We start from the raw sequence: 14,396 nt of genomic DNA on the forward strand, positions 1-14,396 counted from the left end.
GAGGGCTCAGGGGGCAGACCCAGCCTGTGCCTGGTGCCAGCAGGACCCAGACAGGGAGGGGGAGGCAGTGGTGTGGGGAGGGGGGTTCGGAGAGATGAGGAAGGGGGTGGTGGTGGCTTAGAACATTCCGGATGAGCCGGCTGGCCCTCTGATTGAGGATGTGCGATTCCTCCGAATGCTTCATTATGTCAACACGGCATTAGGTTTCCCGGGCACATCCTCTCCCTCTCGGAAGAGAAGAAAGAAGAGCGTTTTGTGAACTGGGGTGCCTTCACACTAGGGTTGGAGGGGGTGTGTGTGTGTGTGTGTGCACTTGTGCGTGTGTGCATGCGCGCACAAACCTTTCATGAGGAATCAGGATTAAAATCTCTAAGAAAATGCGGCAGGCAGAAGTGACATGCCGTATTTATTTTCCCAATGGAAATGTAAACAGTGGAGATGAAAATATTTAGAGAACAAACTGACCCGACCCAGCTAAATGCTCCAAGAAATGCCTGCCTTCCAAGGAAGGGCTAGCGCTGGCGGGCTCCGGGCAGACCTGACGGCGTGGGCCACATGTACCTCCTCACTGCCCCCCACTCCAGGCCCCGCCAGCCCATCGCCACGCACACTGGCCCAGGGGCCCAGGGCTCGCACAGGCCGATAAGGACCTGGTCAAGTCCATGCTCCTGTTCTCAGGTTTCCCTGGAGTGTGAGCGGCCAGCTCTCAGGTTATTTCTGTTTCCTGCCTCTCCCAGGTGGGCATCACTTTCCCATCAGCCCAATCGAGTAGCCTCAACTCCCTTCCCACAATCCCGGGCCAGGATCTGCCCATGGTGACGCCCTCACATGGCCCCATCCCACCCCCCCACCTCCAACGTCCCAACTGGGGCCGACGAGAAATCCCCACAGGACCCTGCTTCCAGGAAGGATGCTGACAGGGCCCTCCGCGTTCTGGCCGGCGTGGGCCCGGGCTCCCCACGTAACATGAAATCACGTTTGGGATCCTATTGTTTCGAATGCGCGGCGGCGGCTGACATGGATATGGACGCAGACCTCGCCGGTGTTTTAATAAGAAAAACAAAACGCAGGGACAAGGCGCCCGCGGTGCCAGGCGGGTCATTAAGAAGCCACCTGGGAGGCCGGAGGCTGGCGCCCACCGCCTCGGCGTCCGTCCTGCGACGGAAACTTCTTTTGACGTCTAGTTATGTCGAGATGTGACTGATCACCCAGGGGTGGGCGCTCCTGGGAGGGAGGGTTCACTGACAGGCGGCAGCGGCGGGCGCAGCGGCTCTTAAATAAGAATCAGGAGGAGGTGGCATCGGGCGTCCTGACAGTCGGCAGCTGCTACCTGGATCGTCTCCGGCAGCCGAGCTGGTGGGCTCCATTAGCATCTGCCGGCTTCTGTCTCATTATCACACATCTGCCCACCTTGATTCCGGTGACGCCGCCTCTCATCTGACAGCTCAGGCGGTGTCAGGGGCCGGGTACGGTGGGAGCCGGGGACAGCGGGGGGCGCAGTGTGCGCTTTTATTTCCTAAAGACGGGTGTCGGGTTTGACAGTGCCGTGCCCGGAGGTAAGGGAGATAATTAACATATAGGGCCGATCCTAAACAAAGCTGAGGCCGGGTTCTGGGGGGAGCCACCGCCGTGGGAGCCCGCAGATCAGAGCCTGGGAGACCTCAGCTCTCTGCCCAGGCCTGCCGCCGAGGCTCGCACGCCAACCACCAGCGTATCGTCTTGACATTTCAAGTTCAAGACAAAAAACGAAAACGCAGTCTGGTTGAGCATCGACCTATGAACCAGGAGGTCATGGTTCGATTCCCTGGTCAGGGCACGTGCCCGGGTTGCGGGCTCGATCCCCTGTAGGGGGCGTGCAGGAGGCAGCCGGTCCATGATTCTCTCTTGTCATTGATGTTTCTCTCTCTCCCTCTCCCTCTCCCTTGCTCTCTGAGATGAATAAAAAACATATTTTTTTAAAGAAAACCTCATGCTTCAGGTTTGAGGCACTGAACAGCCGCCTATATCCCGACTTCAGGGTTTCCTGGCAGGAACGTGGCTCCACAGCTGTGTCTGATGCTTCCGAACCGACCTCCAGCCGACAGAGGGAGCGGGGCGGGAGGCCCGCCTGCCCTCAGCTGCCTCCCATCACTGCATCCACGGGCAAAGGCAGCTGCAGTCCCGTAAAACAATAGCGTCCTTCACACAGCTACCTGGGGACCAGAGACCCGCCCGCGGAGCCTGCCACCTCAGAACGCCCTGTGGGGGTGCCACTCGTCAGGTAGGAGGGTTTGGGGTTCTTTCTGCAATCCCAGTTGCCAAAGGAGCTGGCTTTTCCCCGGGGAAAAGAAAGGCCCCTCTGTGGTCAGAGAATCCTGGGTTCTGAAGGGCCTCGAGCGTCCCTGGGCTGAGTTCCAGATGGAGCCTGAGGTCACCGGCCGGCGAGGGAAAGATGCCACGACAAGGCAGGCCCATCTGAAGGGGGGACCCCCAGCCCCTGCCTCCCAGACCCTGCTAATGCAGAGGAAACAATAGCATTTGGCAGGCAGGAGCGAAGGTGCCCACGGAGACCCAAACCCCAAGGGACCCGGAAGGGAGCTTCCTGTGGCCTCCAGGGGGACCCCCCCAGCCCCAGAAGCTGGTGGGCACCGTGGCCTCCGGGGGCCATCCAGGAGGCTCCTGGCTCCCCTCCCGGCTCCCGCGGCTTTCATCCCTCTGATATTTCTTTGTTCTCCTGCGCGCCGAGGGTTTGTATGGGTTAATGGAAAAATTACTGCTATTTTGCAACAATGCAATCAAAGTCAGTTCAGCAAACCCTGATAAAGTGAGAATAGCTTATTCAGATGGAGCTGGCAGGCCTGAACTCACCACTGCGAAGTTTGAATACAAAATAAGATATTCCCTTAAAAAAAAAAAAGGAAGAAAGAAAAAGAAAAGAAAGACAGCATCCGTTGTCATTCATGCTAAAAAGGCATTACAGACTGTCGACACTGTACAGAAAAATAGGGGATGTTGACCTTTTTATTATAGACTTTTCTCTACTGTTGCCCTTCTCTCGGCTGCTCAGCGCTCCCCCCCGCCCCCCCCCGCGGCCCCCGCCCCCCCCGGCACTCACATACTCTCTTTTCAGCTGTGTGTTATCTCAAATAATTACCCTCGCTTCTGGCTGTCCCTGGTGACTTCTGCTGCTAAAAAAGCTACTCATTGTCGGAGACTGAAGAGGGATTTCCAACCTGCTTCTTGTGGCCGGGCAACGGCTCTTAATTAACCACTCAGGTATTGGGAGGCTCCCAGCCCAGCCCGCTTCCATATGGCTGGAGCATGTCCGCGGCCATAATCATGGGAGGAAATAGCGTATCAAAAAAAGAGCCCGCGCAACCCAAAGCTTGTGCAAATTATTTTTAATGATTCTTCTCTGGTGAGTCGGCTTATTTGTTATTTCAAACGGGGGGGGGGGGAGATGGAGAAAAAGAGAGAGAGATGGAGAGAGAGAGATGCATTTGTCCTTGACCCAGATCCTGGCGGCAGACGCCCCTCGTGCCCCACCCCACCCCAAATCTGATCACGAGCACTGCCATCAAGAGGGGACCCCAAGCAGCAGAGCCCCTCAGACACCCTGGGAAGCTTTTCCCACCCTGATGTTCAGGCGCTTTTGTTCCTATGGGTGCCTCACTCTTGTCAAAGGCACACGCGCGCGGGATCCACAGAACTGCCGAGAGGCCGGCCCCTGGAACGAGGAGCGAGCTGCTAGGCAGTCCTTCCTGTAGCCAGGCCTCTCGTCGTTCTTGCTTTAGGTCCTCGGTGCCGGGGAGGCGCTGGGCGGAGGAGTGGTTACGTTAATAAATTTAATTAAAAAACGAAGCCGCATTTCCATTTTAAAAACCACCCGTCCACCGGCTCACGGTGTCACCCGGCATTATGTACGATTTTACTTTGCGACAGAAACCATTACATTTAAAAATTCATTACAGCAAGGTTAGTTAGACACATGATGGATGCAGCTTTAATCCTGCCATATATTATTACGGCGAAAATGTAAATGATGAAAAATATTTTGTGCTTATCAGCATTTATGTGGAAATGTGTTTTACAGTGATATATGGTGTTCTATTTCTATTATTGTGATGAAAGGAGAGCGCTACAAAAAGATGAAGTGTTTATTAAAACATGGTTACGTGTGATAGCATATTCCTGTTGTACACGACTTTAAACATATTCGCGGAGGGCCTCTGTCCAAAAGCGACTGGAAAATGCATTTTCTGTGCAAAGCGGGCGAAGTTCTGTGTTGTTGGGTTTTTTTTCCCTTCTGGTCACAGCTCTGTTTGAATAGACTGATATTCATTCCACATCATGTCGAAGGCTGTGAGGTTGGCAGTCCTTTCCTTTCTCTACATGGTTGAAAATTCACCCGTGCTTATGGAGGCACAGTCAGTGGCCATACAAAGAAGGCTGGGGGGGTGGGGGTGGGGGGAGAGGGGTGTTTATTTGGTACCATCGCCCAGAGGAAAGCAGGCTGCCCAATTGAATATTTCCAAAGGGATGTCATGGGGGGGCACAATAAAATCCTTTTCGAGCTGTAATTCACAGAACGGGAAAATAAGATCACAGGTCCCTTTCCGATCAGGTGAGCATACAAAAAAGAAGAGGCCATGTTGTGTCCACTCACGGTGCCATCAGGGCACAGGAAGAGTTCAGCTGTGGCCACGGGAGAACTGGTGACGGGGAGGGAGCCCTGCAGGACAGACAGACAGACAGACGGGAAGCTTACCTCCCGAGGCTCCCGCTGCCAAGTTCAAGTTCACTCACAATGTGGTTCCTGCCTCCTGCTCCCCTCCCCTCCCCGAGCCAGCTCCAGAACAATAGCACGTCCAACAACAGAGTGACATCGAGCACAGAAAGAAAATAAACCCTCATCAGCCACCTTAAAAAAAAGAAGGAAAAGAAAATTTATGACCAAACTCTATTTAAAGAAAAGGCACAAAGGGCCTTCCTACAGACGCTCCTGCCTGCCGAGACTCCATCACTTAGGGCGCGGAGCTGAGTATTTCACCCGAGTGCCCTTACCGCTCCCCCCCCCGCCCCCGCAGAGTGAGAATATAGTCATAGGGTTACCCAGGACCCACGTCCACGGGGCCCCGTTCAGTATATCAATCCTAAGTCTCCCACCTCCTGTCGATGACAGATCTTGAAACAGACTTGGAATTGGCCAGACTTGGAAATCAGTTTCAAGGCCCCCCCCCCTCTTGTATTCAGTGTCCCAAGTGTCCCCCCTGGGTGAGGGCAGCGTAGGCTTCATGTAAATGTCCACCAGGCTGGCCCCTGCTCCTCTTTCCTCTTCCCCGAACATCTGCTGGTGGGAGGATGTCCTTGTGTACATACGCACCCTGAGGTTTCGCGCCCCCCCGGGCCCCCTCCGGGGCAGGAAGCCGGAGCCGGCCTGCGTTTCCTATCCCGGCACTCTCCCTCGCTCGCTCCGCTCCTCCACCGCAGGCTTGTTATCTTTAGGAAGTCCAAGGTGGGGGCACCGGGAACGCTGGCCTGGCTCCTGTCCAGTTAGAGACGTGAAGCTCCGCCCTGTACACCTTGGGGACATTGTCACAGAGGGGTCACGTCCCGTCCGCGCAGATCCCACCCAACGGCCCGTGACCTGCGCTGTCCCCCACCTCCTTTTGTCTGTGGCCTAAACCCGCTCCGCTGACTTCCTTCCAAGCACAGGTTAGAGCAGCGGTTCTCAACCTGTGGGTCGCGGCCCCTTTGGCAGTGGAACGACCCTTTCACAGGGGTCGCCTAAGACCATCCTGCATCTCAGATATTTACATGACGATTCATCACAGTAGCAACATGACAGTGATGAAGTAGCCACGAAAATAGTGTTATGGTTGGGTCACAGCATGAGGAACTGTATTTAAGGGCCAGAAAGTTGAGAACCACTGGGTTAGAGGGTCGGTGGGCATGTCTGCTCACTTGATGGCGGAGGGAAGAGTTCCCGCACGTCTTTCTCTTCCTTTTTATTTTTTCTTTTCATTTTTTTTTTTTTTTTTGGGTTTCTATTTTAAAGAAACACACACGAGGCTTTCTCAAGGAAACAGGAGGGCCAGCCCCTCGTAACAACGCCCCCGAAGCACACCCCATTCGGTCCGTTTTCTGGCTTCGAGAATTCCCCCCAAGCCGGGACCCCAGACGCCGGGGACCGCCCGGAGGCTGCCCTGGTAAATGTATTTATTTCTCGGAGCTGAAGAATATTTGCTGAAAGGTGGATTATCGCTTGGTGTAGGCCACCAGCAGCTGTTGAAAACCGGGGCATAAAAGCTTGTTTATGTCTTTAATGGCCCCCTTAATGACGGAGCGAGTATGTTATTCATAATAAAACGCCGAGGCCTACTCGGAGCACCCCGACGCACGGCGCTGGCGCAGTAAGAAACATCTGCTGTGTCATAAAAGGACATTTTATTTGGGGTCTACTTTAAAAAACATGATTCCAGGGAGTGCCACTGATTTATAGGGTACACAACAAATGACGATGTCTTGAAGTAATTAGACTCTACAATTAAACCTGCAAGGGCCACTCCTGGAAAGGGAGAGAGAGAGAGAGAGAGAGAGAGAGAGAGAAAATCCCGTCCCGTCTTCATCATCCTGGGTCATTTAAGCACAACCAGTGGCCTTGCCTCCGTGTATTTCAATGTTGAAAATCGCTCTCGGCATTGATCCCACTCCACGAAGGCACTGAGCTGCCGGTCCTCCTGAAACTCCCGTCCTGGCTATCTGGACTCAGGGTGGGCGCGTATCAATAGAAGTTCTGTCCACCTGCCTCTTGTCTGACGGACCCGGGGCGTATTTTAATCGTCCTGGAGGGAGGAAGACGCAGACCCAGGCCTGGTTGGGGAGGAAGAGAATGGTCCGCCTCCTCCCCACAGGCTGCAGTGTATGTGTGTGTGTTTGGGGGGTCGGGGGTGGAGGGGCAGGTAGGGGCGCCCCCCAGAGGGCGACATACCAGCAGCCTGGGACAGAGTGGCCCTAGAAAGTGAGAAGTGCTGAAGGGACAGGGTGTGGCCCGCCCAGTCCCAGCCCTCGCCCCCTGCGCTCCAGATGGCGTCCGTCTCCGACACGCCCGCTATCACACCAGGAAGCCGCGTGTCACCACCTCCGTGCCCAGCACCACTCACGCAGCCAGGGACACGTCTATTGTTTCCTGGAGCTGGGTCCTCAGCAAAGCATGTGCAGCGAGAGGAAAGACGGGTTATTTTAAGAGCTGGCTGCCAGGCAAGCTGCTTGTCCAAGGGCAGGGCTCTTGACCCAGGCTGCTGGTGAGGGGAGGGGGCGCGGGGGGGGGACCGCAACAAATGGAAGGGGTACCTGTGCCGGATTCCGCTACCAAAGATTCTGATTGTGTGGCTCCAGGTGCCCTCCGCCACCCCCAACACACACGCACCCACACTGGCGATTTTTTTTTAATATATCTTTTTTTAAAAATGTTTTTAAATTGATTTTTAGAGAGAGAGTAATGGAGGGGGTTCGGGAGATAGAAACATTGATGAGAGAGAATCATTGATCGGCGCACTCGGGGCCACGGGAGGGCTGGTGGTACTCCGCTGGCCCCAATCCCAGGCCCTGCGTCTGCAGTTGCCCAGGCTCCCAGGGTCATGTGGTCACACTCAGAGGCCCCACGCCCCCCCGCCAGCCCCTCAGTGACCTCTCTCCGGTCCCTTCCATCTTCCTCTGCCTCGCTCCCATTTTAATTCGTTAAGTGCCAGCCGCCAGCTTTTGCCCAGATGGAAGCTGGCAACCAGCAGGGCAGACGCTCGATGCTCAAATACTTTACAACGTGTTCCTCCGGTGTTTCCTGTACCCACTGAATGTAAACTGTAAACGAAAAAAATTAAAGTAAAATATGATATTCTAGTTGTTATTGTTTTTTTAAAAAAAAAAAAAAAAAAAAGATAAGACACTCAGGTGACATGGCTGCAGAGACAAGTCCCGGCGGGATGCGCGGAGTGAAGTGCCATGTGCACCAGGCCCACCCTTTCCCGATTCAGGGGCCATAAGAGCCCGTCCCTGAAGACGGAGGGGGCGGGGGGGCTTTTATGACAACAAGATGGTGATGAACTCATGAAAACATTTAAATATATATATATTTATGATTGATTTCAGAGAGGAAGGGAGAGGTAGAGAGAGAGAGAAACATCAGTGATGAGAGAGAATCATGGATCGGCTGCCTCCTTCACGCCCCACACTGGGGATGGAGCCCGCAACCCGGGCATGTGCCCTGACTAGGAATTGAACCATGACCTCCTGGTTCATAGGTCGACCCTCAACCACCAAGCCACACTGGCCGGGCGTGAAAACATTTTTATAATAGCTGTGAATTTGATGAGTCCTTGTACCGTCTGAGCTAACTAATCTGTTGGGAAATATTTCCTAGGGGAAGGGATCTCAGAGGCAGGCGCGGAAATGGCCCAGTGGCTATGTGGTCATCCTGCCACCAGAGCCAGCAGGAACGGTAGAGGCCGTGAGGGGGTGGGGCCCAGCAGGCCGCTGGGCCGGTGGCCTTAGTGCACACTCATGTGCCGGCTAAATCTAGATGGCAGGCATCTGGTGGCTTAATCATCAAAAACAAGCAAGCAGGCAAACCTCGAGAGCCACCTATGGAATCTGAAGTGCGCCTGCAGCCTCCACCCCCGGGTGGCTGTGACTGGGCCCCCACCCTGCATTGCTGGCCTCACCTCCCACAGTCCAGCTAGACTCCTCCACTCGTGGCTTCTCAAGCCAGCCTGGTGTTTTCCCGGCTCCGTCCCTTCATTCACGCTGTGCCAACCACTTGCAGCTCCTCTTGTGTCCCACTTCACCTTGCAGAACCTTCCGGCCCCAGCTCAAAGGCTCACTTGTTCAGCGCGCCAGGGTTTTCATCTCGCTTTCCTCTGCTTCCACCTAGGAGGCAGCGGTTTATCATCTGCCCGGGCTCCGGCAGCTGAGCCAGACAGTCCGTCTACCTGGCTGATTTTGGAGACTTGCATGACCTCTTCATGTTTCAGCTTCTTCCTCTGGAAGCTGGGATGGTACCAGAGACGCTCACATCACATGGTTGGTTATCTGGGGATGCAGCGAGGGGCCGCATCGGGCCTGGCTCAGTAAACAGTGGGCACCATCATTAGTAGAGCTACCTGGGTACCTGCCAGGATCCCCACGGGACTGCAGGCAACTGCAGGGCAAGGACTGTGCCTAACACCCTGCGTGAGTGAGTCACAGGGTTGGATCCTTAATGAGCAGTTGCTCCCTTGAATTCTATCTTGCATTCTTGAGTGGAGCTTCCCAGATGGTAAAGTAGGGCCTTCCACGCTCCCACCCCTCTTGCTCCTGAGAAAGGAACCGGCTCTGCTACCTCCCTTTCTCTCTCCTTTCTTCTCACTCGGGCATGGTAGACCAGTGTTCCCCACATCCACTTAGTCGCATGCCTCTGCTATGATTTTTGACATATGCAAGTGAATAAGTTGGATTTAAATCTGTCTCATTCAACGGTTCCCCAAATAACAATGTGTTGGGTTGTGTTGTTTTTTTTTAAAGATAAAGTGAATGTCTCCCTCATTTCTCTAAGTCTAAAGGAGCCAATTCAGGGCATGGTGTGGTCATAGAAACCCAGGCCCCTTCTATCTTGTTGCTCTGCCATGTATGGCCTCCATTCCAAAATTGTCATGGGTCCTGGAGCTCCAGCAGGAAGCAGGAGGGGGCAAAGAACAGGACACATCACAGAAACTGTCTATACTACTGTTGTTTGTCATCAGCTGGCCGGAACTTAGTCACGTGGCCATAGTTAGCTGCAAGTGACCCAGGATAACCCAGCATTTATTTTAGGTGGACAAATGTCCAGTGAAAAATTGGGGCTGTCTTTCAGAGGCAATTGGGAACAACGAAATTTTTTACCCTTTTGGTAAATATTATATTACTAGAGGCCCGATGCACGAAATTCATGCAAAAGTAGGCCTTCCTTCCCCCGGCTGCCAGCACTGGCTTCCCTCTGGCACCCAGGACCCGGGCTTCCCTTGCAGCCCTGGCTTCGTCTGGAAGGTCATCTGGAATGACATCTGGAAGGATGTCTGGTCTAATTAGCATATTATGCTTTTATTATTATAGATTATTTCTTCTGCTTTAAACATAAGTGAAATAGTTAAATAATGCTGAAAAGTATTTATAATGGAGAAATAATTTTTTTTGCTGCTCAACCCAATTCATCTCTCTAGATGCATCAATTTTAACTCTTTTAGTGGTTTCTTCAGGCATTCATCTTCATATTTCTAACAGATAATATGATGATACAGCTCTCTCTTGATTCATTAATTTTAGACTTTTGACTTTCTACTTTGGTAAATGAGGACTTGGCTTTCTTTCTTGTGAACGCATACATACTTCTGCCCTGCTTCCTCTCCCCCAGATCTTTCCAGCAGGAGCATATAAATGTTCCAGTTAAAGCAATATTGGAAAAAATAATTTCATTATTTTGACAGCGCAAATATCATTCACTTTGGAGCCTAATGGAGGGCCAGAATTATGTTTCTTTTTTGGAAAATATTTCTTTTCTTGGAATCAATAATTGTCTCATTTTTCATTTTCTTAGTTTTTTAAAAAAATATCTACTGAAAAAGTTCCCTTCTCCTCCAATAGCTTTTTAAATAAAATCATCCATGTATCAATATATCGGTCATTTATTGGTTTAGGTTTTTTTTGTGTGTTTTTTGTTTGCTTGTTTTTCTTAGAGACCCTTCTCCTGGAGCTCTGTGAGCTCCTGCTCCGATCAGGACTGGTTGACCCTTAGGACTGGTGTATGGCTGTGAATAGTACCCCATCTTGGAATCTCTTTGCTTCTTTCGCATGTTAGATTTATTTCCAGGATCCCAAACTCCCTTCTTTGATGAAGTACTTCTTCTAGTCACTTCCTGGGAAAGGGGACCATGAGAGGTAAATGTTCTGTCTGTGAGATGTTGTGAGTCCACCATAACACTTGACATTTTGGCTGGGTATAGAATTCTAGGCTGAAAATTCATTGTCATTCCCTCCTAGTGTTAATAATCTGATTCCGTTGTTCCTCCCAGTCTTTTGTGCGCAACATGATCTCTTTTTTTCACTCAGAAAAGTTTTAGGGTCTCTCTCTCTCTCTTTGGGGGTCCTGAAATGCCATATTGATGGGCCTTAGCTGCATGGTGCTCAATTCTGAGTGGGTCCTCTTATCCCACCTGAGAAAACTCATGTCCCCCAGCTCTAGAAATTTCCCCATGCTATTTCTTTAACAAATTATATTATTCCAATATGTATTCTATCCTTTCTTTTCAGAAGTTTGCATAGTCAGATGCCAGAACTCATGGTTAGATGTTATAATTTTTCAAATATTATCTTTCCACTTGTTTTTTTAAGTCTTTTTTGTTCTATTTATTGAGATATATTTTAATTATACCTTTCAATTCTTAAATTGGATTTATCACCTCTTCAACTCTGCTTTCTTCACAAAGTTCTTTCTTGTTTATTCTTCGATTGAGTCTTAAAAGCAATAGTGTCCTGTTCTTGTTTCATGGATGCAACATGCTTTCGTCTCTCTGTGAGCATTAACTATAATATTGTGACATTTTCTGTTATTCCTTTTATTATCTCTGTCTCAGATTTTTTTCTTCTTCTGATTTCTCATTTGGTCTCTGTCTTCCTTGGTGGGGGTGTCCTCTTCATATCTGTGAATCTTCTGTAGCCTGTTTACCTTTAAGAATGCAGCTCTAACAAAATAAAGCTTGCTGGAGGCTCCATGCACCTGAGAGAGCTTGTTGGCTGGTGGGTCACTAGATGGCAAACCAGCTTTTTAGTGTATTCCTACGTATTCCCCTGGTTCCTATTCTCTCTAGAGGAATTACCCATCACTCCGCCTCCGACCTATGGGGATCAGCCTGACGCTGCATTCTGGGTACTAGACAAAGCAACCCCCCCCCGCTCCCCCCCCCCATACTGTAGAGTTCCACAGGATTTTATTTAATCCAGGTATTTTTATCCCAGCACCTCCTCCTCCTCCTAACTCGGTTATCTCTTCTCTATCAGGTTTCTGATTTAACACATTATGTTAAGCATCCCAGATGGCTTCTCGTTTCAGCAGAGATGGAGACTGTGTTTTGGTTTTTCCTTTCTTCTGGATATTTGGAAATATGCCCAAGAAGGGACAAGGGAGAAAAAATACCCTGCGACCTGAATTATGTTAAGTCCTATGCTGTCATTTAATTAATATTTGTCTTCACACTTGATTCATCCTTTCCACTTAACGACATTCACTCAAAAAGGATATTTTATATCACTATTGCAAAATGGCACACTTTTGGTGGGGGAGGGAGCCCTACAAAAATAAATAAAAGACAAATGAAATAACACCATTCATTCTCGCCAGCGACTACTCCCTGCCAAAGGCTCTGGGCTTGAGGCCTTTGCTAAAGAGACAGACTAGCAGGTTTTAGAAGGATGTTGCTGAGGAAAACGCACTCATACCAGAGGGAGGCATTGCCCCTTTGTTAACCAAACGGACCAGAAAAACACTCGAAAGTGGGAAGAATGGACCCGATGTGTAAGTCAAGGTTATTGAACTCTGTATCCCTGCCCACCTGCCCACAGCTCTCCGCATAGCTGGCTTCTTGTCATTCTGATTTCGGCTCCGATTTCTTCTTCTCAGAGTCCTCCCTGACCGCTCCCACGAACGAAACCTCTGATTGCATCTCACCACCCCGTGTTACTCATTCATTAGCACTGTCGCCATTTCAGGCGCCTCTGCTTGTTGCCCTGTCCCCGTCCTGCCCCTGCCCCACCCCGGCTGGAATGTATGTTTTATGAGGACAGAGACTATGCCTGCCCCGTTCACCCACTATGCCCAAGCCTCAATTAAGATTGACACATAGTAGATGCTCAATAAATATCTACAAAGAAATGCATGCATTAAAAAAAGAGCGAGAAATCAGCTTGCTCTTCAGTTGCAGCCGTTTGCACATTCCCAGACACTCAGTAATCTTGGTTTTCTGTCTCTGTCTCTCTCTTCTTCTCTCAGCCTTCCCCTCGGTCCTCAGGTTTCAACCGCTGGGTTCCCTCCGCGTGATGGGAAGAAAAGTTAATTCTTAAATGGCGGCTGGAACCAAGCTGAAGTGCGCTGACAGCCCTCACGCCCGCTCTCGACATCTCTCATGAGGGCGAGGATCTCACAATGGCAGATGCTGGTCAATTAGGCAGAAATACTTTCATCTTGAAAAAGAGAGAGGAAAAAAGGATTTAAAGACCCAAAGGTATTTTTGGCTGACATGAGTGTAATTAATTTCTTCACAAGACAAAATGGACAGAAAATGAATGCCATTAAGGGCCGAGTTTTTATGCTGCCAAACCGACAAATCAATTCAGGGCAAGCAGCAGGCTGGCGTGTTGTTTTTTTCCCCGCAGTTTTTTTTTTATCTTTGTTAAATAGAATTAACAATGAAAAGTCGAGCGAGTTGACGTAGATTTTTTGATTTCCAGTTAGCCGTGTACAATGGGGTCATGTGGCGGCCCTGGGTTGGCACTCCCGGGTGGAAGTCATCGTGGAGGCGGAGTGGCGTCCACCCCTTTGGGTGTGGCTGGCATCTCGAGTGCATCGGCCCCCACGGGGCCTGCATCACACACTTGCTGTCTGTGAGCCCTGAAGAGGGAACCGCCTTCAGCGCGAGTGCTCAGTGGGAGGTCTCACTCCTCTCCTCATCTAAGTACCAGGCTAAGCTAAGTACCAGGCACAGGGTAGGTGCTTAAGAAATAATAATAGAACAGTCCACTGAAGTTCCTTGTATTTTCCCATTTGTCGCCAAGCTCTTGACCCTTAGGCATTGGTACCTTGATGAAAATCTCAGTTTTTCTCAGTGTTAGGAGTTCCCTTTCATCAATAAGACATCTCCCTAAATGCATTTATAAACATCTTCCAAAAATGAAATAGGCATTTGTTGTTGTTTTTTTTAAAAAAAAGGTTTGAGTAATTACTCTGTGTTTCCATAACCAGACTGACAAACACTTTACTATATAGAATGCTATTTCTACAGCAGAAAGGACTCTTTATCTATAATAATAAGAGCATAATATGCTAATTAGACCAGACGTCCTTCCGGACAACCTTCCAGACAAAGCCGGGGCTGTGAGGGAAGCCCGGGTCCCGGGTGCCAGAGGGTAGCTGGTGCCAGCAGCCGGGGGAAGGCAGGCCTACTCTTGCACGAATGTCGTGCATCGGGCCTCTAGTTTCCTATAAACAAACATAGGAACTTCTTAAAAATAAAGGTAAGCGTCTGTGCTCACCCAGAAAGGACATCAGGCTGCAGCTGGAGGTGGGAGGCTCCCCCAGGCACGGCGTTTCCGTGGCAACAGCAGAGGACTCTGGATTTTGTATGTGCTTTCTCGTG

At 50.6% G+C, this 14,396-nt stretch overlaps 1 long non-coding RNA gene across 1 annotated transcript in view; it reads left to right on the forward strand.

Annotated features, from left to right (window-relative positions):
• Positions 1-13,924, forward strand: part of LOC132216401 (uncharacterized) — a 119,235-nt gene extending 105,311 nt beyond the window's left edge. Inside the window, exon 3 of the long non-coding RNA XR_009448748.1 lies at positions 13,034-13,924. This is a non-coding gene — a long non-coding RNA (uncharacterized LOC132216401). The remainder of the gene's footprint in view (positions 1-13,033) is intronic.
• The last annotated feature ends 472 nt before the right edge of the window (positions 13,925-14,396 follow it).

Source organism: Myotis daubentonii, chromosome 15 (genome assembly GCF_963259705.1).
Source record: "Myotis daubentonii chromosome 15, mMyoDau2.1, whole genome shotgun sequence".
NCBI classification, from domain to species: domain Eukaryota; kingdom Metazoa; phylum Chordata; class Mammalia; order Chiroptera; family Vespertilionidae; genus Myotis; species Myotis daubentonii.